This window comes from Lycium barbarum, chromosome 1 (genome assembly GCF_019175385.1).
Source record: "Lycium barbarum isolate Lr01 chromosome 1, ASM1917538v2, whole genome shotgun sequence".
Classification (NCBI taxonomy): domain Eukaryota; kingdom Viridiplantae; phylum Streptophyta; class Magnoliopsida; order Solanales; family Solanaceae; genus Lycium; species Lycium barbarum.
Window position 1 is genome coordinate 137,620,964 of NC_083337.1, and position 11,906 is coordinate 137,632,869.

At 34.1% G+C, this 11,906-nt stretch overlaps 1 long non-coding RNA gene across 2 annotated transcripts; it reads left to right on the top strand.

Annotated features, from left to right (window-relative positions):
- The first annotated feature begins 3,785 nt into the window (after positions 1 to 3,785).
- LOC132639247 (uncharacterized) lies at positions 3,786 to 10,189 on the top strand. Of its 2 annotated transcripts, XR_009582096.1 has the most exons (3): positions 3,827 to 3,994; positions 9,048 to 9,642; positions 9,720 to 10,189. It is a non-coding gene; the product is annotated as an uncharacterized LOC132639247 (long non-coding RNA). The 2 variants fall into 2 exon arrangements; XR_009582095.1 differs by lacking the exon at positions 9,720 to 10,189 and having other exon boundaries at positions 3,786 to 3,994; positions 9,048 to 9,463.
- The last annotated feature ends 1,717 nt before the right edge of the window (positions 10,190 to 11,906 follow it).

The window sequence follows — 11,906 nt, forward strand, 5'->3', positions numbered from 1 at the left end:
ACCAAAAAACTGATAGACACGATGACACCTATGTTGGGATCGAAATAATCAGGGCGTCATGCGGAAGCTAATAATATGCAAACCTTAAACACGATAAATCGGATAACAAAGAAAAACATACTAAAGAGACATAATATTCTAATATTATTTGATCAATTGATCTACACATGAAAAACTAATATAAAAACATAAAACCTTTTGAGAGAAAAATCTTCCCCTAAACAAACTCTCTTAACGACTACATTGCGGATGCTATTGTGTTGTGTCATATGAGAAAGATTTTTCAATTTATAGAGATCCAAAACCTTTTCTTCCAAGAAAAGGACTAGTCAAATATGAAAGACAATTATATTTTCCTTTCAGGAAAAGTAAACGATTATGGTTATACTTTGACTTTCCTTCCAGAGAAAAGTAAAACTCAAATATGGTAAGAAAATCAGGGCAAAATTCTAACAAATCTCCCCTTTTGGCCTGGATTTTCTTGACAAAACTTGATCTGTCTTCTTCACATAATCTTCATCACTGCTACTTGCCATGGTTAAAAATATGTTAAAAATATTATTGGTTAAAAATGGTTTAAAAAATATTTTATTTTATTTTTAAAGATGCAGCAGCAGGAATGTTGAAAATATGGTTGAAACTTCGTCTCCACATGTAGCACTTCAGACTTTTTATTTTATTTTATAAAACTCTTCATTATCGCCAAATTGGTTGCTCTTGATTTGAACCCGCCTTGAACCTGTCTTCAACCTCATTAAACCATTGGCTGAACCATCGGCTTTGATACCACTTGTTGGGATCGAAATAATCAGGGCGTCATGCGAAAGCTAATAACATGCAAACCTTAAACACGATAAATCGGATAACAAAGAAAAACATACTAAAGAGACATAATATTCTAATATTATTTGATCAATTGATCTACATATGAAAAACTAATATAAAAACATAAAACCTTTTGAGAGAAAAATCTTCCTCTAAACAAAACTCTCTTGACGACTACATTGCAGATGCTATTATGTCGTGTCATATGAGAATGATTCTTCAATTTATAGAGATCCAAAACCTTTTCCTCTAAGAAAAGGACTACTCAAATATGGAAGAGAATTATATTTTCCTTTTAGGAAAAGTAAAACGATTATGTTTATACCTTGACTTTCCTTCCAGAGAAAAGTAAAATTCAAATATGGTAAGAACATGAGGGCAAAACCCTAACAACCTATTCCCAACCCGATGGGTAAGCCAAAATCAAACTATTACCGATTTTAAGTTAATTAAGCGAAAAAGTAAAGAGATAAGCAATAATATTCAAACACTACGTCTTTTATAAGAAAAAAGTGTGGAAATCCAAATAAACCACCCAGGACCCGTGTCATGTGTATAAGAGCCACTAAGAGTAATAATACAAATCTGAAATCCAAACTAAAGGAAAGACAGGAATAAATAAAGAATAGAGAGAAAAGGGTGCTTCAGATCAGCCAAGCAGCTCACCACGATCTCCTGAAATCACCGCCTCAGACTCAACTCGGTATCGAATCTGCACCACAAAGAATACAACAAGTGTAGTATGAGTACGAGAAGCACCTGTAGTTAGTATATCTCATGGACCGACAATGAAAAAGTAGTGATCAAATATTAAGAAAAGTCTTTTTTAGCCTCACTGTTTTACGTTCTCTCAGAACCGATCAATCAACAGGAAAACGGGTAAACAAGTACTATGTAAAGCCAAATACTCAAGTAATCATGTAATTAGAGAAACAATCAATCAAATAATTTAGTAAAGAAATGAATGATGCGATACAATGCAATGTAGTATGCTCCCGTATACACATAGAGCTTCATCCGACTGTACGGAATATGTGACCTATGGGGGACCGCTAAGTCCATATACCACTCGGAATACCTGATATCCCAGATCACATCGGACAACCAACTTTTTGAGGATGAAATATCATGCAAATGACCTTATGAGGAAAAAATAACCACTAACAAAATCCGCTTTCCAACCATAAACTCCAAATCACGAACCTGCCGATCCGCATAACTCGTTTGCCTGCTCTGGGCCGTGAGAAGTCTTTCTTAAATCAACTTGACATTGTCCAATAAATCCCTCAAAAGATTAGTACTCCAAGGCCCAACCTCAAAAGCATCAAGCCAACCAATCGGAGAAAGACACCATCTATCGAAAATACTTTCCAAAATAAGCAGATTTTGAAAACTTGGCCAAACAGGTATATGATGAAATAATAAATCTTTTCCCGATAAAAAAAATGAAATTACCAAAATAATTTTAAAAAAGAAGGAATTGAAAACATTTCCCCCCAAACCGACTTATTGGGGAAAAAAATAAACATAAATAGGTCGCCACCAAAATAATAGCCGGCAATCGTATATTATCAATAAAGTATATAATTTGTATATATATATATATATATATATATATATATACTAGTTATGGAAGGCCCGTGCTAAGTCCGGGCCCAAACTCAAAATATAAAAATATAATCTTTTATTAAATAAGTATAGCCTGCTATTCCTTCTGTCCAATTATGTGATACACATTCGTTTTTAGTTTGTACAAAAAAGAATGATGCATTTCTATATTTAGAAATAATCTAACTTAAAACTTCCCCTTTTACCCTTAATGAAATGATTTACGGCCACACAAATATGTATGACTTGTTTTAGGCCATAAGTTTCAAAAGTCCTTCTTTTCTTTCTTAAATTCCGTGCCTAATCAAACTATATCACATAAATTGAGATGGAGGGAGTACATTTTTCTACTGGATAACTAATTTAATGTATTTTCAGGTTAATAATATTTTATTAATAAGTTTTATAATTATTAAAGTTTCTTCATCACACAGTTAGATGATTTTTAACGAAAACTTTATTTATGAGGAACAAAGTTAAGTAGAAAAATAAGCAAATCTCAAAGGAACACAATTGATTCAGTATCCTAAGCTAAGATGATAAAGTAGGATAATTATAACTTGCAAAAATCATAAATCAAAAAATATTTTCATATTTTTGTGAATTTGTAAGCGTGTGATTTTATTTATATTTATAGATAAAAATAAATCTGTTTTGATATTTATTAAATTATGCACTCATTATTTTGTGTTAAGGGTTTATGTTGGTTAAATGTGATTTTAACCTTAGTTTTAGACTAAATAATTTCTAAAATTATACCTGAAAATCATTTTAGTACAATTTTTTTTAAACACATGAGCTCGGTACAGTATAAATATAATGTAACAGAAATGCCTACCTGTAAGTAAACAAATTATCAGAAATTCTCAAATTCAATGATGCAAGTATGAAGTAAAAGAAATGCCTATATGTAAGAATCTACAACCAACGAACCAATAACAGGAGGAAAAAAAAATTGGAGGATAATGTGCAACAGATGAAAAAGGAAAAAAGGAGAGAGCGATAAGAAGCAAGAATATCTAGCGAAGAAATGATTGTTTTTTTAGGATAATAGATAAGATCAATAGAAGAAAGTGAAAGAAGAAATACAGTAGGTGTTCGACAGCTTTTAAAAAGTAGACCATACGAACAAAAAGTAAAGTTGACAAAGGGATCTAGTAGCTCAGTTGGTTGACTACCTGAACTTTTACCTTGTTGGTGAGGGTTTGAATCCCCATGTTGTAATCTCCTTCCGCATTTTCCCTTCTCCTACCTCTATGTAATAAAATAATTAAAAAAAAGAGAGTAAAATTAATTGAAAAGTTTAACATTAATTTGAAAATTTTTGTTAGGACTACAAAAGCCCTTAGTTCTCCCTTATATATAGTAGTAATTTGGCTACGAAATGTAATTATTTTTATTTTTGGCCGACCGGCCAAATGTGTAACTTTCCTAAAAAAGAACCCCTTATAAGAGCATTCAAATAGCACCCAATTGTTTTCCTATTCATCATTTCTGTATTGCTCTTGCTGGAATCGTCCTCATCTGTATCCCTGTTGCCATGAAATCAGCCAAACTTGAGGTCATTATCTCCAACTTTTCATGATATATTGTGTGAAATGTATTTTTTTTTATATAATTGTGTTGTTTGACCTGCTTGCGCGCACCTACTAATTCCACGTGATACTTGCCAGGGGGTGTCAAATGAGCTGGTTGGACTGAATTTGAACAGGTCAAAATGGTGTGAGTTAATAAAAAGCGGGTCATAACCCAAACCCGCTCAATTCTTATCAAGTTTTCCCAATGCCGCCCAATTTTTATTAAGTGTTAATTTCTTTGTTGGTAACTCTTACTCCCTCCGTCCCAAAACGATTATCCTCTTTTGAATCAGCACAAAGTTTAAGAAATAAAGAAAGTCTTTTGAAATGTGTGGTCCAAAATACGCGAATGTGGTTCCGGATCTGTTGCATCATATTTGCTTGAGAATGAGAATGTAGGGATTATTGTCTCTCTCTTGCCTTATCTATAGATAAGAACGAATCGGATCGACTCGTTTTTTTTCCGACTTCTAAGTTCCTCTCCGTCTCCCTTTGCCAAATAGAGATTTCAAGAAGCTTCTATTTATAGCCTTAGATATTTGTGTGGCTGTAAATCATCTCATAAAGTTAAATTGTTTCTAAATATAGAAAGGTGATAATTTTTTTGGGACAGACTATAAAGGAAAGAAGGACAATTCTTTTGGGACAGATGGAGTATAATTTTTTAGTACCTAGTACAACTATTTTCTTCTTTATTACAACTATATATAACATATTAATTTTTTTAATTTCTCATGGGTTAATTTGGCTACATATCAACCCAACTTTTGGTGAGCTGAAATGGATTGAGCTAATAAATGAGCCGATCATGTTATCATGGGGTAATTTTGCCACCTTCTACTAGCAATAGGTATAGTAACTCTATCCACTTACAGATGGGAAGAGTCACCTAATGTTTTTTGTCTATGCTGAAATTTGAACCTGACACCTCATTATTTTCAACCTACTTCATGACCACTAGGCCACCTTGGGTGCTATTATGAGAAATGTATTCATGTGTGATTGTGCTCACTTTTATGAAATTGATCAACTTAAGAGATGCGTAACAGTTTGAGATTCAAGATTGATATCACATATTATGTTTTAATTTTGGTGAGAGTGCGATTTTGGTGAAATTGGGATAAGGCGTTAGCTCTGGGGTGAAAATTGATTTCTGTACTTGTTATTTGATTGATTGCGACGAGTTTAGGATCTTCAGGTTTATTGCGGTGATGAGAAAGCAAAACAATTCTCATCATAAGGTGAATAAATTGTTTCCGTTTGGCAGAAAACAGGAATTGTATTTTATTCTTGATACAACTGGCTGATACTGAAGTCCATTGATGAACTTAATAAATCCAAGTTCTTGCGACTATGGGAATTAATAGCCATGCTTTGAGGTAAAAGTATTGGCAGGAAGTTGGAGTGTGATCAAGACTGAGTTTGTAGTGCTGTCCTAGTTTTTCAATGGTAGAAAGCTCTACCTTAGAATTCTTGACGTTAAATACGGAGTTTATGACAGAGTATCATATTGTGATACATCGTTTATTAGCATCACCTTCTCGGTCCTCCTTGTATTGGCTCCTTTCAGGTAGCTGCAACTTTAACTTTAGTGATGAACTTAGGAAGAAGGAAGTGAAAAGGATGGAGAAATGTTAAGCAAGGGATTATCAATTATCATTGGTGATTGATACGGCATCGGAAATTGTGGCGCAAAACAGCCCATCTAGAAGTGGCGGTTCTTTGAATTTGACATTAGAATTTAAAAGATAAAAGGAGCTGGAATAGGTAGGACTCTTTGGTATGCGAGTGCTTTGAATAATTTTAGAGTAGTATTTTTATAGATTGTGTTTCAGAAAAGTATGTATTTCACTTAGCATGCAAAGATGTGGCCTAATTGTCAATGAAGTGCTTTTTAACTATAGGAGACTAGCGTTTAACTCCCAAAAGTGGCAAAAAATACTAGGTGATTTCCTTCCATCTCTAAGCATTGTTGGGCAGAGTTATTAGGTACTAATGCTGGTAGTAGGTAGAAGGTACCCACGGGAATAGTCAAGGTGCGCGCAAGTTAGCCCTAACACTACCATTATAGAAAAAAAGTTCAATTTCATTTCTTACTTGAAGTCCCAGTAGCCTTTTCGCTTTGTCTTAAAGAGGCCCTATTTGATACTTAAGCCCCCACCCTCAGCAGAAAAAAAAAAAGAAGATATTAGAAACCCCTAGCCTAATCTTAAAGAAAATAATTGCCTTCAGAAGGCTATGAACTGTCAGCTGTGTGTATGACTTTATTTTGTTACAAATATGTATGGTATGCAATTGTTATAGCTGATGGAATGATGATTCACAATCATAGTAGACTTAATATTGCATGTAAAAGTCTGTTCTAGTCTTCTAGATGCTGCCTACTATGATTTTTTTCGGAAATAATTGGAACAAAATGTGGCATCAATAGGATTTGATTATGCTACAGTTGCGTCAATTGCTTTGACTGAGATTCACTTGACCAGGGACTTATTCCAGAGAATATCTTATGTAGGGTAAAATTACAACTGTACTCATCTCACTTAAAAGAAGAAAGTAACATACTCATCTTTTTATTTGAGGCTTTAAGTGGTTTTTGGACATTCCTAGTAATCTTATTAGTTGAAATAGATAATGATGGTGCAACGGCAAGAAATCCTTAATCTGGTCTTAATTTGTTTATTATAAGACCTTGATGTCAGGCTTAATATTATGTTAGGAAACACATCCCTTTGTTTGATCTCTAGCTCACCATGACCAGTCAACTTGAGAGGGAAAGTTTGCTTTCTTCGAGTCTCCAAGTTGCTGGCCTAGCAGAACATGAGAGTTATAATGTGAAGATCCCTGGTTCAGATTGCAGTTACAACACTTACTGAACCTTTGTGAGTAAGATTACCTCGGCAACTGGTGCTTTTGTGCTGAATAGGCTATTCGATGGATTAATCGAGGTGCATGTAAGCTAGTCTGGACAACACCTATATAAAGAAAGTATGCTTCTGTAATGCCCCTGATAGAGTGTGGGTTAAAGAGGCCGGGTCTAGGGAAAGAACTGACAGACTTCTAGGCTGGAATTTTTTCGAGAAAAGGTACATATGACCTCTTAGGCAACTCCACATGGTACACACATTTTTGGGCTCTATTATGGCGTGGCGAAAGGGACAATCTGTGAAGCCCTGTTGGGCGAAATCGAACAAATATGGTATAAGAGTCGAACTCCCACAGTACAATGATAGGGTAAACCACAACGAGGACGTTGAGTAATGGGGAGGGGGTATTTCTGGCCTCTAACGAAGGGTGGATTTAGTTGAAGGACTGACATGCTTCTAGGCAGGTGAGCCTCCGAATAAGGAATGTGTGTTGACTGACATGCATCTAGGAAGGTAAGCCTCCGATTAAGGAATGCGTATGACCCCTTAGACAATTCTTACATCGGAAAGTGAGGAAGAGTGAAGTGCTGAATAAGACAAAGCACAACTTCACATGTCTCGATGATGGTGTAGCCCAAGGGACAAATTCGTCGGGTCTGTTGAGCCAAAATGAACAATAAATACTATGGGCTGGGTTATGACAACTTCCTTTAAGAGGAAAAAGAGGGAGGAAAGAATGATTATTCTGTGGAGATTTCTTCTTCTTCTACTTGCTCTACGTTCTCTTTTCCGTTCTCATGTCGTTATCCTGGAAAAGTTTCTTGCAAACAAATTCAGCCGAGATGATTTTTCGTTCATATTTTCAGAATTCTTGGATTGAATCAATTAGTTATTGCTATCAAATGATCAATTCTAAGGCAATTTTTTTGTAAGCATACATGTAAATAGATTGAAAATTTTGAAAGTATCCACCTCTGTGGCAGGAGCAAGAACAAGCTCTAATCGACCTAAAAAATTGGTTATTTATGTTGGTTTGTTCAGTTTGAAGGCTCACTTAAAGATGATATAGAGTCCTTTTCTTGATGTAAATGGTTGTTCTAGCCTCTGATCAACATGCTAAAGTCATTTCTCTAGAATGAGCAGTGTTCTTCTTGGTTATTTCACTGCTCTCTTTTTCTTATTAATTTGGTACTGTTAAGGTCATTGGGTTCATGAACTAGTCAGCAGGAATTACAAAAGATAGTTATGCAGTGAATATTAATGTAGTAATTATTATGCAGTTAATAATAGTAATATAGGAATTATTATGCCGTGAACAATAATGTAGGAATTATTTTGCAGTGAATAATAATGTAGAGATTGTTATGCAGTGAATCGTAATATAGAGATTGTTATTCAACAAATAATAATACAAGGGATTCCATGCAGTAATGTCTACATTAAAATCATATTTGTCTTTGGATGCTCTTCTTCTAGCACGTTTTCTTATTACGCATTCTATCCATTATAAAATAATATATAGATTCACAAGAGTTATGCCGATATTAGTAACCAAACACTACATTAGTTATGTGGAGTTCTGTATTGGAGACTAAACTTTGTAATAGTTATGTAGAAATTAGATTAGTAATGCAGAGTTTTAGATTCCAATCAAACGTTTTTCCTCCATTTCAACTTTTATGACATAATTTGAATTGGCACGAAGTTTAAGAAACAAATAAGGACTTCTAAAACTTGTGGTCTAAAACATGTCGTAGCATTTATGTGGCTATAAAACTTTTGAAACTTGTGACTTTAAACGTGCTGTAACATTTGTGGGGTTATAAAACTTTGTATTAAGGATAAAATGGGAAGTGTAAAGTCAATTGTTTCCAAATTTAGAAGTGTGTTTCTTTTTGGAAGGGACTAAAAAGGAAGTATGTCATATAAAGTGAAAGAAAGGGAGTGATAGTTACGCAAATTTTATGTGGGATTAGTTTTTCTTATGCAGCCAATGAGACTAGCTACTAATGTATGAGATCGTTTGTGTGCTTTGCTCTTTTTTCTTTCTTTCATTTGCGCTTTTACTCTCTTGGAGATACAGCTTTTGAAATTCACCATTGAGATACCAGTAAGTGTTCTGCATCATATTTGATTGCATTAATGTGATAGCAAGTTTTCTGTTTTGCAGCAAAGGCCACATTATCCAGTCCGGCCCATTCCTTCTCTACTCTGGTGCAAGAATTTTGGAACAAAAGATAACTAGTGATGCAACAATTGTGGTTAGCTGTGTTTGACCATCTTACCTTCTATATTAGGATGTTAAAGTTGTGTTACTTCATGGTACCTTTCTTTGAACCCAGTGTTACAACATGATGAAGATGTTCATGAATAAGAAACACTTATACTTGCTCTGTTACAATGTGTAAGGCAGATGATTTAGTGATGGTTTCCGTTTTTAACTGCATTTTCTGTGAATCAAGAGAACCTTTCTCATTATCAGCTGAAAGGTGGTCTGGGGTTGTGCAAGAGCATATTCCTCTCTGTAAATAAGGGATTTAATTTTTCTAACAAAGTGCAGGCTTTCGTAGACTGTTCATTCCTTTCTGTTAAATGCTTAACCATACCCTCCACACTTGTATCGGTATAGTAACAGGAAAAACCCGGTAAGCAATCCATAAAGGGCTGGAGTACAATTATACCTAAAAGATTTTATATCTATTTAACCTTGCAAGGGGTTTATGTCTTCCGTAAGAGGTATTCAGCAACGTTAGTGTGCAGGCAAGGTATTTATGTGTCTAATCTACTGGTTCATAGCGTCATTTATATCCTCTAGAGAACTTGCTCATTTTTGCTTCCATAGGTGATACAAGCTTCCCTCTCTCTAGAAGTTTGGAATGAGAAGTCTGTTCCTTTTAACTTGTGCTGATTGCTGCGTCGCATAAATAGCAGTAGAACCATTTAACACAAACTATTACAACAGGAAGAGCAAGAAAGTCTTAAAGAGGACGGTTGGAAAGACCATTTCCATTAGCAAAAGGAATTGGCCAACTTCTACGTGCAACATGTCTTTCTTCTCATTAGTTGCACTAGTTCTTGTAAGCATCTTTTATAGTCCAACTATTTTCTGTAAAACTTGCTGCTGGCTTCGAAGACACTCGATCTAACTTATTAGTTTATCAACACAATGTATGACTCAACGTACGTTGTATTAAGCACATTTTGGTGGTGTTTGCATCATGCATGGACATGTTAGTCTCTAGTATCCATCATATTTGTAGCTTCTATATTGGAATAATGAAATAAACAGCTCATTTCTCCAAATTCATAGGTGAGAATTTCAGCTCATTTTCAACAGTTGTGTGAATCTCAATCCAATGGCTGTTAATTAACTGCAATCTGATATGAGTAGTCAGAATGCTTGCTAATGATAAAAGTGCTGTATCTAAAGTTTGAATTCCGCTACTTGCTTAAAACTCCATATCTTCTTGCGTAAACTCATGAAACGTGCCATCTTTTAGTGTTTAGGGTCATATTATAAAATACTTTGTTAAGATGTACCATGGGTTATTGTTTAGATGTTTTCCTGTATTATTGGATGCCATACTCTTTTAGTGTTGGCAGATTAAAAGTACTCCCTCCGTTTTCACTTTGGCACATTTACTATTTTGGGAATCAAAACGGGTTTTCTTTGATCACTATTTCTTAAATATTATTTTAATGTTTTCAATGATCTTTACCTACTTTGACTTATAGTATTTTTTTATTTAGTTTTAAATATGCAAATTTTTCTTCAAAAAATTTGAAGAATTATATCGGAATTCACCTCGAAAATTAAGCACTTTGACTCTCTTAATGCCAACAAAATGGAATAGAGGGAGTATTACTAGCTAGGATTCTTCAGTTAACGAATGTAGTTTATGTTGCACGTGTCCCTTATAATATATGCTTTGATTATCTTTCCAATTATTTCTCATGTCCAACCACAGACAGCTCCAATATTCTAACAAATCAAATGTAAGCAATCGAACTTATTAGACGATATGAGAGTTTAATTCACATGGAAGTGGGAGAATAATATTTCATGAAGATGTTGAAGTTATTAGACGTCGACTTAAAAATACGAGAGTTTCTTTAGATACTTTATGTGCAATCAAAGCCATGTGATATATTCAACTATTCGGTTCGTTTCCATGCACAAAAATATTGAGTGCTCTGTTGGCTGCTATTGCAAAAAGTGTTTGTTATTTTCTGCATTTGGTACTATAATCTCATATTATTTTCTGCATTAGGTACTATTATCTCATATTAAAATCCAGCCCTTTTGATCTATGGTAGTAGTTGGGTGATATCTTACTCATTAATTAGTGCTTATAATTAATTCATGATTTATTTAGGTAGGTTTTGGCACCTTTTCATGCCTCCTTTTTTTTTTTTTTTTTTTTTTTTTTTTTATAAGTGAAGTTGTTTTAATTTGCTGAATATTGGGAGAATTATTTCACGAATTGAAGTAGCGTGTGGTAGAATGTCACCCCTTCTGAAGATTTATGAGCCAGAAATTTAATATTAAAGTTTGCTAGGATGATTGTAATAGCTTCTTGCAATCACATGGAAGCTTAAGATATAGGAAAACGTAATAAATTACGTAAAATAAGGAAAAATGACATGATTTTGCATAGGTATGTGATGATTATACAAGTTGTCATGCAATAAGACAAGTTTGAATTTAGGTTTTTGTCATGTTTGAAGCTCTGTCTGCATACGTTTTGAGATAATAAATAATTTTAGGAGATGATGGATTTCCTAATTTAATTATCTCACGTAGTCCCTGACTTTCTTACAACTAGGTGAACACAAAAAAAGAAGTTATATGCTTGACAGTTGACATTATTAAGTAATTATACTAACTTATTGAACATATGCCAAACAGTAGTTATTGCAGGTTGAGTTGATACCCTTTTTCGTTTGCATAAAACAAAGTTTATTAATTCTGATTACTGAAGTAGCTAGTAGCACTTTTGATATTTAAAAGGCAAATTTACAGTTGTTC